Genomic DNA, 16,482 nt, shown 5'->3' on the forward strand with positions numbered 1-16,482 from the left:
TGCAGCAACACAGAGTCGGTGTTTATCTGAGTGTTCTGACACTCCTGTCCCGCAGTGCAACTACGCCGAGGCGTGTATTGTGAACCGGAACTAATTCTGTTCAATGATGCGAATCATTTTGCTGTATTTCTTTTAGATTCACGCTTTCGGCTTTGGGAACCGCAGTGGTGAATAAATAATCCCGTATATACAACACTGGGGAATTCTTCAGCACTGGACGTCCCTTAAGACTTTCACGGTGCTTAGTTAGGAATGACGTCGTTCAATGGGAACCTTTTTACTCTTGGACGAAATGTATTCCGCTTTATATTTCGCTATAACATTTTTTTAAATTCGGACATTCAAGTTTTTATCTACTGTACTTGAGCTGATCAAAGGACTCTGGCGTAATGAAGCAACGCGTTTTAACTACCACTATGCCAGCGAAGTAAAAATTACGAGTTTCGGCGAATTGATAACGTTATATACAGACAGAACTGACTGGTCTCCTGGTGCCAGATCAGCCGCACAGCTCTCGCCGGTAACTGCTTCGCCCAGCTGCGTTCCGCGCCACCTCTACACAGCTGGAACAAAGGTTTGTGGACTGACCGAGCGCGCAGTAGTGGGGGAACACAGGTGCCGGCTCGAACAGCTCTTCTGCAGGACATGGTCTCTGACTCGCCTGGCATGCACTGACGTCTTATCCTGATTTTTCTATCTACTGTAGTTTTTCTAGGAGAGGTCGTATTCTTCATTGAGACAGCTGTGGTGTAGTTTTGTCGCATATTACACGTTCCCAACAGGGATATACGTTTACGGAGCACCACGTGATATTGAAACAGAACTAGCAGCACTGGTAACAGCATTAATAGTAGTTGTTTCTGTTGTTGCAACATAAAAATGATGTTTTCTGAATAATCTGCTGAAGGAGAAACATATGGTAATCATTGACAAGGAGAAGGGACAGGATAGAAGGACATGTAACGAGTCATTAACAAATAACCACCACGGTATATGAGGGAGCCGGAGAGGGTGAAAAGTGTACGGAACGACGAAGTTTGAAACATGTCCAAGGAACAGATCAGGACATTGGGTGCAAGGGCTACCCTGAGATGAAGACGTTGGCACAGGAGCAGAATACGTGGCAGCCAGCAGCGGAGCAGTCTGAAGAGAGATGACTGAAATACGGAAGTAGTAGTAGTAATATTAGTAGTGGTAGGAGTAGTAGTGGTAGGAGAAGTAGTAGTAATTTTGTTGATCCGTGGATCTCTTTTAGAAGGATATTGGGAATTATGTGGCGTGACAGTTTAAAAACAAAATGTAAATCATTTATGCAGGCATTTAGATACTATCAGTACTAATCCGACTAGGATGTGACATGTCGCCGGCTGTGGCTTTATACCCTGAAGCGCCAAAGAAACTGGTATATGCATGGGTGTTCAAACACAAAGAGATGTAAACAGCCAGAATACGGCACTGCGTTCGGCAGAGCCTGTATAGGACAACAAGCGTCTGGCGCAGTTGTTAAAATTGTTCAAATGGCTCTGAGCACTATGCGACTTAACTTCTGAGGTCATCAGTCGCCTAGAACTTGGAAGTAATTAAACCTAACTAACCTAAGGACGTCACACACATCCATGACCGAGGCAGGATTCGAACCAGCGACCGTGGTGGTCGTTCGGCTCCAGAATGTAACGCCTAGAACCGCACGGCCACAACAGCCAGCCGCAGTTGTTAGATTGGTTACTGATGCTTTAGACTGGTTACTAATGCTACAATGGCAGGTAATCAAGGGTTAAGTGAGTTTGAAGAAGGTTTTATGAAATGCTTCAAAAATGGGACTTTACATCTGAGGTCATCAGTCCCCTACAACTAAGAAGTAATTGATACTAACTAACCTAAGGACATCATACACATCCATGCCTGAGGCAGGATTCGAACTTGTGACCGTAGAAGTCGCGCAGTTCCGGACTGAAGCTCCTAGAACCGCTCGGCTACCGCGACCGGAGTGGTTTTGTAGCAGGTGCACTAGTGAAGGGGTCACGCCATCTCCGAGGTTACGATGAAGTTTGGATTTACCCGTACTACCATTTCACGAGTGGACCGTGAATATCAGGAGACCGATAAAATATCAGACCTCCGACATCGCTGTCGCTGGAAAAGATTCTGCAAGAAAGGGACCAACTGCGACTGAAGAGAATGGTTCAACGTGACAGAAGTGCAGCCGGCCGGTGTGGCCGAGCGGTTCTAGGCGCTTCAGTCTGGAACCGCGCGACCGCTACGATCGCAAGTTCCAATCCTGCCTCGGGAGTGGTTGTGTGCCATGTCCTTATTTTAGTTGATTTAAGTAGTTCTAAGTTCTAGGGGACTGAAGACCTCAGATGTTCAGTCCCATGGTGCTCAGAGGCATTTATGAACAGAAGTGCAACCCTTCCGCATATTGGTGCAGATTTGAATGCTGGGTCCCGAACAAGTGTCAGCGTGCGTACCATTCAACGAATCATCATTGATATTGGCTTTCGGAGCAGAAGGCCCACTCGTGTGCGCTTGATGGTTGGATGACACAAAGCTTTATGCCTAGCTTGGGCTCATAAAAAACAACATTAGACTCTTGATAACTGGAAACATGTTGCCTGGTCGGACGAGTCTCGTTTCAAATTGTATCGAGCGGATGGACGTACACGGGTATGGAGACAACCTCATGAATCGTGGACCCTGCATGTCAGCAGGGGAATGTTCAAGCTGGTGGAGGCTCTGTAATGGTGTGGGGGTGTGGGGCGTGTGCCGTTGGAGTGATATGGGACCCCGAATACGCCTGGATACCACTCCGACAGGTAACACGTACGTGAGCATACCGTCTGATAATCTGCTTTTGTTCATGTCCATTGTGCATTCCAACGGACTTAGGTAAATCCAGCGGGATAATACGACACCCCCTAGGTCCAGAATTGCTACGGACTGGCTCCAGGAACATTATACAAGTTTAAACACCTCCACTGGCCAAAAAACGTCCCAGACGTGAAAATTATTGAGTATATCTGGGATGCTTGCCACACACTGTTGAGAACAGATCTCCACTCCTCGTACTCCTACCACTTCATGGTATCAATTCCCTCCAGCACTACCTCAGACATTAGTCGATTCCATTAACGTTGTCTTCCGGCACATCTGCTTGCTCGCGGTGCCCGACGCTATATTAGGCAGGAGTACTAGTTTCTTTGGCTCTTCAGCGTGGTAGGAAGCATCGCGGCCTTTGCCTCAAGCAACACAGGGAAAAAACGGGAATCCTACATGGCGAGATGGTGATTTGAACTTACAGTATCCTTCTTAAGCCGGCCGTTGCGACCGAGCGGTTCTAGGCGCTACAGTCTGGAACCACGCGACCGCAGTCATTATGGTCAACAAATCATTATCGAGAGGGTTACCACTCGTTACCTGATAGATATACTGGGAGTGAGGCTGGAAGAAGGAGGTCGCTCGCTAGCTTTGAACACGGACGGTCATTTTACTAGTGCCAGTAAAAATAATGTGTAACATGAAGAATTATTTAATGTTTGAGTTATTGGTTCAGCTAAGACGATAGCAGTTGTTGTTGAAGACTACTTGGTGAAATTTAAGACGTTTTGACTAAATATGTTGGACAGATATTCGCGTGTGGAAAATTGTCCTTCATAGAATCCACGTGGCATGTTTCAGTATTCAACTACTGAGCATTTTTGGGGAGCAGTTTCTTATTTAGAAATCCACAAGAAGGATCAAATGTAATAACTGGAAGGAAACAGCCAATAGTTTAAATGTGGACTGAATAGTACATTTTCTTAGGTTATCAAGGAGAAAATAAACATTATTCTGTGGAAATTTCGGACATTATTTTCCAAAAGCCAATCCATTTTCTTACTGTCCGATAAAATTGTATGACAGTATTTCTACAGAAATTTCTTTCATAACTAGTGTTGCGCGGCCTTAGTAATTGTAGATATTAGGTGGTGTTTCTTTTATCAACGCTTGTTTTACAACATCTTCTAAGTATCTACATTGTCGAATGAAGGAACATTGAGCAGACGCCGTTCTGAGGTAGGTGAATTTTAATTTGCAGCATGCACACTAACGGCGACGGATAGATACGAGAAATTAAACCACGACCCTCCGAACACCTTCCTCCCTCTCTTATACATCATTCATGTGGTAAGATTAGAATTGTGCATAATGGGTTCAGTATCGTGCTTGATACCATGGAATATCCTCAAAAGCTAATTTTGTGCTGTGCCCATTATTTGTACAACATTGACTACCTTTTGTTTTTCAAGAATTTTGACTTTGCGCTTCTCGTGATTAACAAGGTACTATTTTATGTAAACACTGTGAATGTATGTACTCTCAATGTGCAGGTCAATTTTAACACCATTAATTCCAAGTGTTTTTCTTCGTAAGTCATCTAAAGAAATAATTGTTCATTAATGTTTCATTTCGTTTTATATTTAGATCTAAAGATGATGTTTCCTTATGATGGGAACCACTAACCGAGTGTGAATAAGCGCGTCAGAGAGTGTAATAAATAATAATAGAAGAACATTGCCATAAGCGTAGCTGTATCTAGCGGGATGTGGATGGTCGGCTTTGGGCTTGCAGTAGCCACGACTGCGACGTTGTTTTATTCCACAGCATCAAGAAGTAGTGGTGGTTACTCACCTGCCCTCTCCAGTAAAAGCAGTCTCCAGATCTTGGCTTGTGTAATCCTGTAAAGACTTAACGTCCATTCTACAAACTGATAATAAAGTACAGCACATTTTCGCAGCGGTTTTTCTACTTTTTACACTTGACCATTAATTGCACTGAATGACAATTTAAAACTAGCAAAGTAATATTACCGGATTCTTCACTCTCGTCTTATCTCTTAATAACTACTTACTAATGAGGTGGTTCACTCACAAATTTCTTAAACCTAACGAAACAGTGTCTATACCTAGTTTTACTTAGTTAATCCTTACTAGCTTCGCTAAATCCATTTCGCCGGTAGTTGTACTGGAGGGTCCTGCGGGTTGGAGGGTTCTCCGCTGAAGATGAAAACTGAAGAGAGCAATGTGAGAGCGACCAAGGTGCCTGATGTTGCCACACTTACGGTTACGACCGTGCGGCGTTGTTTGCCTGGCTATGCTGCGCGAGTTGAAGCAGTTGCTCTGCGGGAACGCATGCCTCCTGTGTAGCTATATGTTTGTCCAAGGAATGGATTAGGCCGTGTCCCAGGATATTGTTGAGGTAGGTTAGGTTCTTGGTCAGAGTGCTTCCAGTGGGAAGTTTGACCAGTACAACGATCCCGGTTCTCCCTGTACTTGTAGATGGAAAACGAGAAGTTGACCCGCGTTTGCTCTTTTTGTACCATTAATCAACATTTCACTACCACGCAATTCTAATGGTACTGCAACCATTTCCCCCTCCCTTGCTTAAAAGTAACGGACCGCACATACGTTCGAGTTAGCCTGGACTACTTGCATCGGGCACGCCGTTTCCCGCCCCTTTCCCAGCGATAGAGCTCTTCTGCTGACATCGACATATTCCGTCCCCCATCATACGGAATCAACGCCTCCCTAGTTATGTTATTTTTGGTTCTCCCGGCGTTCGGAAGTCTCGGCTATTCAGTCGGGCGGCGCTGTCAAACAGTCATGGTATTTCGCTAAGCGGAATTCTTGCCATATTCACGCTTTCCAGGGACACCAGCCGGCTGAACACCACAGAAAAATTCGAGATCTCCCTAGTTCTCGTCTGCACATACTTTCCCAGAGCCTCCCATATCACTCGTAACGGGAGAATGGAGTAAAATTTGTGTCGTGAGCGGATATTTGCTATATTGAATCTAAGTGGAACTTACAAACATCCTTGGTACGTGATCATTGCTACTGCTACAAGGTGGTAAAATAGCAACAGTGGCTGCTCACTGAGGGCGGTAATGAACTGGGTTCCCACTTGTGTGGTAGCTCTTTCTGCACTTTCTGCAAGACCTCCGGAAACTGCTCGGAAGGTAGAAGTGTAGCAGTCAGCTCTACAAGCAGAGCATGATGTGCGGTTTCATGCAACCCCATCACCTCTACTCGTGCACTCCTTATGCTCTCACCTAATAACAGAAAGAATCTCGCTATGGCCAACCCTGTGTCTAGGAAATTCTACCGGATCCCCTACATTAAGCCAACAGCCGTTTTTACTCACCTTGCCAACTTTTACATAATCTCCCAAAGCTTGTGCTTGCTATTTAGTATGCACTGTTCCAGGTTTACAAGTTGTGTGGTGTGCCATTCTCCTATAGCTTTGTTACTGTGCTCTACTTTACTCGTTTGCCCAAGAGTACTAATTCGTTTTCGGAAGTCGTTGGCTTTCGTTGTCCCGAATACCCTCGTTTTGACTTACGTGACTCCAGCATACTCCTTGCTTTAACTGTTGACGCAACCATTCTCATGACATACATATCACCTGATATAGTTCGATCCTCGTCGAACACTCCTTCTCCTAATATGCAATTTCGAAAACGTTTCCTCTAACCTTGGTACTTCATTCCTTCCTCCTTATCCATCATACATCATCTTTAATGTCCACTCGTGACTGTCTGGAGAAGAATACCCCAACTTCCAACTGGTGGTTTTCTAATTCCCTTACTTATTTCCATCTGACGATATTCAGTACTGCTAGGACTGCAATACTTCTCACGGCCATCTTTGATGTTATCACTTCCTGGGTAAAGGAATCTGTAATAATTCTCCTGTCCCATTTCAAAAGACGCAACACCTGCAATCTTTCCCCAGTTTTAACAATGTAATACCACAAGCGTGAACTATATTAACGACATGCCACAGATAACAATCTTTCCTCTCCACGAAAAGAGAAACCTACCCAGCCAGGATCATAACAAAAATTCCTACATATAAAACACGCTCAAAAGATCGTGGTAGTCTCCTCTTTTACATCTGTGCCCATAATACATAAGGCGTGTCGCACGTGGTACGTTCGTCATGCTCCTCGCATTTTCTCTTCTTCATCTCCGTATCTTTAGTGATCGGTACCAAAATCAGCGCCAAAGCATCTGCAATGCCCTGAAACGGGTGAATTCGCCCCAGGCGAATTACACGTGTCCATGGTGGTAGCTGTAATTTCACATCCACTCGTAACCTCCTCTCAGTTACCATGTACGGCCCATGGTATTGCATGGTAAACTTTTTCGTTTTACCATACAAGATTTTAATAGATCATTTGCCCTTGATCAAAGATAAGCGTTTTTTACCCGCACAGATCCAGGATAGACCAAGAATTGATAGTCAAACGCTAAATTACTGTTGTGAGATGCAGTGGAACAGTTAGAAAATTGCTCTGACTGCATAATGGGAGGATGAATATCGTAACGGCTGAGGGCGTATACCACCGCCGTAGCCGGCCGCGGTGGTCTCGCGGTTCTAGGCGCGCAGTCCGGAACCGTGCGACTGCTACGGTCCCAGGTTCGAATCCTGCCTCGGGCATGGATGTGTGTGATGTCCTTAGGTTAGTTAGGTTTAAGTAGTTCTAAGTTCTAGGGGACTGATGACCACAGCAGTTGAGTCCCATAGTGGTCAGAGCCATTTGAACCATTTTGAACCACCGCCGTAGGTTGACCGCCAGGAAACCGAATGGCGCTGCCTTGTGTTTTTGCTAAAAGTGATCAAAGATCGAAGTGCCAATATTACGGGTCTGAGAGCAACACGCAGGCCAATGGATCGCTGATATATAAATTTATTTTATGCAAACATTTCGTGAACTTGATTACTGCACAACCTCTATTTTTGTGATACAGTATTACTGAACAGCCAGAATCCCATTTAAACATCTCCAGTAGCGGTAAAAACCGATTCACAGTCACTTAAAGAACAATTTAGGCTGCTATATCATACAGTCGCTAACATTAACATAACTTAATCAGCGGTTTTCCATCTTGCCACCATGAGAGTAATATTTCATCTTTGCTATCATGCCTAGGACCTAGTCTTTGGTTAGAATATTAACGAATATCAAACTGTGGACACTGCGATACAACTTCATTTTGAACGAGAAGAAGATCGGGAAGAGACGATTCAGTTTGGAGCGTATAGTGCAATAATATGCAACATGTAGCGATCCAGGTTTGCAGCAAATAAAACAGCAGAAAAAGTGTTAGACAGTGTCTGAAAGTCTGGGCTTTAAAATCATCGTGAGAAATCGTGAAATTCATATGCTGAAGAAAACACCTCTCGACATGACATCTACATCTACATTCATTTTCCACAAGCCACCTGACGGTGTGTGGTGGAAGATACCTTGAGTAGCTCTTTCGGTTCTCCCTTCTATTCCAGTCTCGTATTGTTCGTGGAAAGAAAGATTGTCAGTATGCCTCTGTGTGGACTCTAATCTCTTTGATTTTATCCTCATGGTCTCTTCGCGAGATATACGTAGGAGGGAGCAATATACTGCATGACTGCTCGGTGAAAGTATGTTCTCTAAACTTCAACAAAAGCCCGTACCGAGCTATTTAGCGTCTCTCTTGCACAGTCTTCCATTGGGGTTTATCGTCTCCGTAACGCTTACGCGATTACTAAATGATCCTGTAACGAAGCGCGCTGCTCTCCGTTGGATCTTCTCTATTTCTTCTGTCAACCCTATCTGGCACGGATCCCACACCTGTGAGCAGTATTCAAGCAGTGGGCGAACAAGTGTACTGTACCCTACTTCCTTTGTTTTCGGACTGCATTTCCTTAGGATTCTTCCAATTGATCTCAGTCTGGTATTGTTTTATCGACGATTAATTTTATATGGTCATTGCATTTTAAATCACCCCTAATGCCCGCTCACATATAATTTATGAAATTAACTGCTTCCAGTTGCTGACCTGCTATACTGTAGCTAAATGAAAAAAGGATCTTTCTTTCTATATAGCCGTAGCACGTTACACTTGCCTACATCGATATTCAGTTGTTATTCCCTGCACCGTGTCTAAACAGGCCGATAATTCGTCAAGAAATTATTACATAAGTTTTTTTTGGTGATTTCGTTTCCGAAATTGCCTCTGAAGGTTAAAATAGATTGATCTTACTTGGTCCCATAAAGTGTAATGTACAAGCTAGTTCCAGCAACGTCGGTGTAATCGTTGAGTGGCACCACACAGACAAGGAAAGTTGGTTGGTTGGTTGATAAGTGGTGGGACTAAACAGCGAGGTAGTCGGTTCCATTTTCAAAGAAAACATCCCAGCATCATCCTGAAGCAATTTGGGGAAATCACGGAAAACCTAAATGAGAAAGGCCGGACGCCGACATGAACTGTCGTCCCGAATGTGTGTCCAGTGTGTCAACCACTGCGCCACCTCGCTCGATGGCAAAGAGGGAAACTGGGCTGAAACGTTGATGGTAGAGTGACCATACATCACTATAGACCAATGCATGCAAGGAATTTGGACATCGGAGACGAATTACACCGCGTCTTCCGGTAGTAGAGACTTCAGGTAGCGGCAGTGGGAACACCAAACACCGATCATGACGTATAGTGGTGTAACTACAAATTAATACAGCAGCAGCGTGGCGGTTGACTTGCAAGCTACTAGCTGCTACAGCTCCACCGGGTGGCCGACGAGCGGACTTTAAACACCTCCCAAGACCACTGTTGCATCGCGGAGCGAATCTCCGGAAAGCAACGACGTCAGCACAGCAGCGAAACTGCCCCGCAGCGCAAAGCAAAGAACCAAAATACGCGGCGCGACCGGCACAACGTAAACAAAGCCGCACCAGGATCTGCACTGAAGTGAGTCAGCAGCAGCATACCGGGACACGAGCGGCAACATGGAAGTAACCGATCTTGTGACTTTTACGTGTTCCTACCCGGGAACGAATTCTATAGTTTCCTCCATGTGCTTTGGTGATTTAGTTACTTGAGTTTCTGCATCTTAATTTAATATTAAATAGGCAGCTCTCGCATTTTCGTTTCGGGCTGAGAGTAAACCGATTTTGTTACATATACCAAGTTCCGATTCAGAAGCGAATTATATAGTCCTGGATCAGACGGAACCTCTCAGCCTGCAATATCCGACCAACCACAGAGGGTGGGATTACTGGTAGTTGGGCGCTTCAATGTTAGGGGCGTTATGGGGCCCCTTAGGAGCATGGCTACCAAGGAGGGGAAGAAAGCCAATGTGCATTCTGTGTGCGTACCGGGTGTTCTCATTCCAGATGTGGAAAAGTTCCTTTCCCGATGCCGTGAAGGGCACAGGGTGCTGCCAACTGCGGGTGGAGGCTCACATCGGTACAAATGAAGTGTGTCACTTTGAATAAGATGAGATTCTCTCCGGTTTCAAGCGACTAATAGAACTAGTAAAGGCTGCCAGTCTTACTTGCGTGATGAAAGCAGTGTTCACCATTTGCAGTATAGTCGAAATGACCATTTGTGGACCTTTAGCACAGGGTAGGAATCAGAGACTCAGAGGGTCCTGCGAGCGTGTAGGCTGCAGATACCTCTACTTACGCCATAGGGTGGTTGGATTTATGGTTCCATTAAATAGGAGACACTATGAGCAGGAGGCGGCTACAAGGGTAGCAGGGGATGTGTGGTGTGGACTGAGTGGTTGTTTATGTTAAAGTGACTCGGAAAAACACAAAAAGGACTTCAGTCTGAAAGGGTGCAGGCCGAAAACAGGAAGAATCTAGATACAGCAACCATCGGTTTAACAGTTGTAAACTGTAGTAACTGTGTTGGTAAAGTACCAGTGCTCCAAGCGCTAATAGAATGAACTGATGCTCCAATCGTTATAGGCACTAAAGCTATCTAAAGCCGGAAATAAGTTCAGGCGAAATATTTTCGAAGACCCTAATAGTGTTCCGAAAGGACAGAATAAACACAGCTGGTGATGGTGCGTTTGTTGCTGTTAAAAGTATTTGGTCTTCTGGGAAATTGAAGCAGATACTTCCTGCGAGTTAGTATGGGCAGAGGTCATACTTAGCAACCGGAATAAAATAATAATTGGATTCTTTTACCAAACTTTCAACGCAGATAATATAATTACTGAAATTTTCTAAGATAACTTGAGTTTGATTTAAAACACGTAACCAACTCATACAATTACATTGTTTTTGGTGACTTTCGTTTACCGTCGACATGTTGGCGAAAATACGCGTTTAAGCGCGGAGATGCACCTAAAACATCATCTGAAATTGTGATAAACGCAGTCTCCGAAAATTAAAAAGGGTTCAAATGGCTCTGAGCACTATGGGACTTAACATCTGAGGTCATCAGTCCCCTAGAACTTAGAGCTACTTAAACCTAACTAACCTAAGGACATCACACACATCCATGCCCGAGGCAGGATTCGAATCTGCGACCGTAGCGGTCGCGCGGTTCAATACTGAAGCGCCTAAAACCGCTCAGCCACACCGGCCGGCACCATGACAGTTGAGGTAACAGAAGGAACATAGAATGTTGTTACTGACGCTAATAATAAAATATAAGACACAACCCAAGAAACTGAAACATGTCATGAACATCAGTTTAAAGACATGTCAGAGACGCCGAAAGAATGCAACATTAATACTGTAGAACTAAAGCTGACTACACTGAACTAGATGTGAATTTGAAGGCAGAAACAGCATTGTAGGAGCCTGATACTGATCAGCACATCAAGCAAGAAACCTACAAGTTTGTAAAAAGTGTAGGAGAACAAGAGAAAAAAAAACCAGAAGGACTTGAAAGGAAAACTAATGGTGATAGTGTGGGAAGATAATGACTTTGAAGTAATGAATAATGATAGTAGGTACATCCAGCCTAATAGTGGGCAGAAGAATAAACTGTTGGTGGCGCTGCTCCCAATGATATTTATTAAGTGGCTGAACGTAATTTGTACAGCACGTTTTAAGAATGGAATCAAAGACCTATTTGTAACTGGCAGAATGGAAGGCAATGCATTCATCTGGGTAGTTACGTAGAAAGAAGAAGTCAATAAATACAATCAGTTTGAATGGAAATTTCCAAACAGATGCTGGTCAAAGAATTATCAGGATGCTTCACTTGGAGATTTACGACATCCCTAATCTCTTACACATCTAGGGGTAACCCACAAGACAGAGCAAAATCAAAGAAATTTCAGGGAACCAGCCCTTCTTTTGCTGGTATACCAGCTGGCAAACAGGTAGACTCACATCTGCGTGATACATTATTTCTGTTTCTAGTTTCAGTGCCCAAGCATCTTCCACATCCCTAGATTAAGAAAACTGTAGAAGTTATTAAGTATATTAAGCGGTGGTTATCAAGGTATTTGAATTGAAAAGTGTAGTTAAATTTGTGATACATTCTTTCATAATAATCTGAGTCATATTAAAACTTATAACTGGGATATAAGCAAAAACACTTTTTATGTAACTGTCTACTATCTACGTTCAAAGAACGTAGATGAATGGCACATCTGGAAGGTAACATCCATTTACATTTTGAGTGAAGCTAATTAGAATCAGTAAAGAGTTCTAAGTAATCTGGTACATTTGTTTCACAAGTCATGAAAAGTGAGATGAACTGTTAATAAATGGTGTGATATAACAATTGGTGATTGTGATAATTAGGAAGACATTGAAATGACATGTACATGAGGAGTCACTTGTTTTGATGAATAATGTGACATATGAGAATAATTTGTGTGATGAGACTAATGAGGCGTGGACAAGTTAAGGAGCATGGGGGGATTTCTATATAATTATTGAGGTTAGTAAGTGGATTAATGAATGTTGAAGTAATACATATGTGAGGTGATTCTTTTTTGAGAGAGGTGTGCATAATCGTAAATTTGTATTAGCTGAACGTTATGTAGAATATGGATTATTTTTAGAGCTCATATTTGACTACTGTCATTTAGTTTCAGGCAACCTGTCACACACACAATCACTCTCTCACTCACACACACAAACACATACACACACACACACACACACACACACACACACACACACACACACACTTGTGTGAGTGTGTGTGATGAAAATGATGGCAGTAATGCGTTAATCCTGAAACCAAGTTAATAATGGTTTTATGGTCTGGTTAGCTATCAAAAGTAATAATGGAGATGACTGAGTTAGCTGTCAAAGGTAATAGTGATAGTATTTGCATTCAGCTTCAGAAGCACAGTTTTGGTACTGTCAAATTAATCATGAATAGGTACTAGTGTTTGAAATTTTGAACCTTATGTTTTCTGAACAAGAAAGTAGTGTGTCATCACTACTGGAAATTACAATGCCTTTTAATGCCAATAAATAGCCTATGGCAGAGTATTATGGCCATGTCTTTTAAAGTTTGTATCTCAGCAACCATGTTTGTTCTAACGGCATGTATTGATGTAACACACTTGTATACCGTTAAGTTAGCATTTACATTTTGGGCTTATCTGATAAAAGCAGACAACTGTCAATTAATTTTATTGTGTGGTGTATTATAATTACGTCCTCTTCCTCATATTAGATATTAAGAGCTTGACAGAGATGGTAATGGAATCCGATATTAAGAGCTTGACAGAGATGGTAATGGAATAATTATTAATTTGTGGTACGTCATATCTATCTTTCATGCCCGATGACTAAGGTCAGCTGAAATATTGGCGATGGTATGGAGAGCAAAAGTCTGGCAGAAAGGAAAGCAAACAAAGGGTTAGCTGAAATAAATGAGTGATTTGGTTTCTGTGCTGTGTTGTGAAAAAGGAAACCACCAACTGTGATATGTTTTGATGGCCATGCAAACTGTTGATAGGAAGGAGTTTTAGTAATTGCATGTCAACCTCAAGTTTTGAAAGTATTTACCATTTTTCACTAAGATATGTTGAATTTTTGAATGATTCATTTCTAGAAGCGATTCACTATCGTAGTCAGCAGGAAATTTAGCTATGATAAATCGAAATTTTATAGTCAATTCTTCAGTTTAAAGTTCTTCATCATCTTTTGTAAACCTCAACATCTATTTCCATACTCTTTTTCGCCGGTGGCTCAAAACAGTCTTTTATGGCGAGGAATTAGGGATTTACGCTCCCTTTTGTTGTTTACATCAAAAAAGCTCAAAGAAGGGCAACACGTTTTGTATAATCGCGAAACAGGGTAAAGAGTGTCACTGAAATGATAGAAGGTTTGGGGTGGACATCATTAAAACAAAGGCGTTTTTCGTAGCGGCGGTATGTTCTCGTGAAATTCCAATCAGCAACTTTCTTCTTCGAATGCGAAAATATTTTGTTGACGCCAACCTACATGGGAAGAAACGATCATGATGGTAAAATTAGGGAAATCTGAGCTCCTACGGAAAGATATAGGTGTTCGTTCTTTTTCGCTAGCTGTATGAGACTTGAATAATAGAGAATTTGAAGGTGATTTGATGAACCCTCTGCCAGACACTTAAACGTGATTTGAAGGGTATCCATGTAGATGTAGATGAGATGCAGCTGGCAGTGAGTAAGTGGACGTAATGCATGGCGGGAGAAGGGATATTGTATCGGTCGGAGGGTGTCCCAGCTGTCGTGGGTTGACCCACTGCAAGTCGAACTGTACTGACTAGTGACCAAGTGTTTTACAAAATTGGTCATAAATTCAGACTGCCGATATTACTGTTTTATGCTCGCCAATGAACTGCAGTGAATGACAGTATGCGCTGATTTGTCCAAAAGCGTGTGACCATATTTTTATGTTTTCTTTGACTTGTGTTGAGACTAAACGTGAATGGATGTGTACGTCAAAGATAGTGACTCTCGATTTTTTCTTAATGACAAAATATAATTTTACTTTGTGCTATCTTTTCACGACCTTGATTAATGGGCAAGGTCTGTTTTTCGAGTATATCATTACTTAGCAACCAAAATCAGTTTGAAACGACCCCCATAATGGTCAAAACCGCGCAGCACTCCTCCATTAGGTGATGGACCCTTAAATAAAAGATTAGGTTACTACATTATTAGACTACTAGCAATACCATAACTTACTCGTGTGTGTTTCTTCTTGTCGAAATGAATTCATCTTGTCACCATGAAAAGGATGTTAACGTTTCAACGTATAGACGTTTGTAAGCATAATCCACAGTCTTACTTGATGTAATAATTTATCTTGTCTTGGGACTCGAAGAAGTTCGTGTTGACTATTTGCGCGTGTTTCCATAACTCCTTCAATGTTCTTGCGAAGTTCTGAATCGGCCCTTTGTTCGTCCCGATTTACGATTTGACTACATCACATGGCTAAGCCATCCTTCCCTCATACGCTACCGCAGACAAAGAAAGAGATGTGCTGGTGTGCATTTTCGGACTATATTTTGTCACAACTTATTGTAAGTAAACATCCCTCTCATTCTCAACATCAGCAAATAGGTCCTCGAATTACCATAACTTCTCCGCATCTATTCTCTCTGTTCTCCTCAGATGCTGTTCTTTTGTACGTAAAGCAGCTCTGATGGCATCTCGCTTATGACTGCAGGCAGAACCTGACCCTTTCAGATCGAAAAGTGGTTCCCAGCTTGTGATTCTTCCAAGGGTTAAAAGCAAAAGCGTTCGACTGTGTTTCGGTCAAGAAACTAAAATATGTTAAAATATCGTTATTATTATCACTACGATTGTAGTACTCACTACATATTTTGTCAGATATTACATTTTTTTTCAAATACTTGCATTCATGATGCACAAAATAATGGAAGTTATGATGAACTGCACATACTCACCTATGTATATTCTTTGTTTTTATTACCATGGCACCATGATAGTGAAATTGAGACATATACAGCAAATATTCTCAGTATCTCTTGCAAATACCTTCACTGGGTCACTAGAAATTGCTTCATTATTCACTTTGCAATAAATAAACGGATTAACAGTGGTACAGCACGTCAGTAGCTAGATGGTGGGTCTGAAAAGTCAAGTAAATGGCTTAAGACAATAAAGGAAACATGGGTTACACGCAAAATATCTTTACTCGCTATTAGCTACAAAACATTTCTGACATATGTTGTAAGGCTGTTGGAAAGTCTGCTAACGCTGCTTGTGTAACCTATCTAAGCACCGTGATCACGCGTCAGATCTGCTAGAGTCAAGCCTCTCAGGTATAATTTAAGACCGGGAAGCAAAATGGAGTCTGCCAGCGCCGGACATGGAGAAGAATGAGGGAGTTGAAGAACAGTGACCTTGGACTCAGTGAGAAAGTTGAGCACTTAGACGTTCCGAATATCGAGCGACGCGTTACCTCAGTTCTTTGAGCAAAGCCACAAGAAGAATTTTCTGACAGTTTCCAATACCTTTACAACTGACGTCAGAAGTGTTTTGTAGCTAATGATGATTGCTGGGAAGATTAGTAATTCTTGTTGCCTTTATTTTTGCGACCATTTGCCGAACCTTTTCTGACGCACCTCGTGTATAATAGCTACTACACTGATTTACGCGCTACACAATATTATTATTAGTCTTACTATCATTAATAATAATATTATTAATAATAATATTAGTGGCAGTGGGCACGAATTCGCAGCCTGAA

General features: G+C 42.5%; 1 protein-coding gene across 1 annotated transcript in view; it reads left to right on the forward strand.

Annotated features, from left to right (window-relative positions):
- Positions 1–508: 508 nt before the first annotated feature.
- The window catches only part of LOC126336456 (uncharacterized), a 72,371-nt gene continuing 56,397 nt past the window's right edge, over positions 509–16,482 (forward strand). The window contains exon 1 of the mRNA XM_050000165.1: positions 509–574. The gene's annotated coding sequence lies outside the window, so the exon portion shown is untranslated. The remainder of the gene's footprint in view (positions 575–16,482) is intronic.

The sequence above is a fragment of the Schistocerca gregaria genome, chromosome 2, assembly GCF_023897955.1.
Source record: "Schistocerca gregaria isolate iqSchGreg1 chromosome 2, iqSchGreg1.2, whole genome shotgun sequence".
Lineage (NCBI taxonomy): Eukaryota > Metazoa > Arthropoda > Insecta > Orthoptera > Acrididae > Schistocerca > Schistocerca gregaria.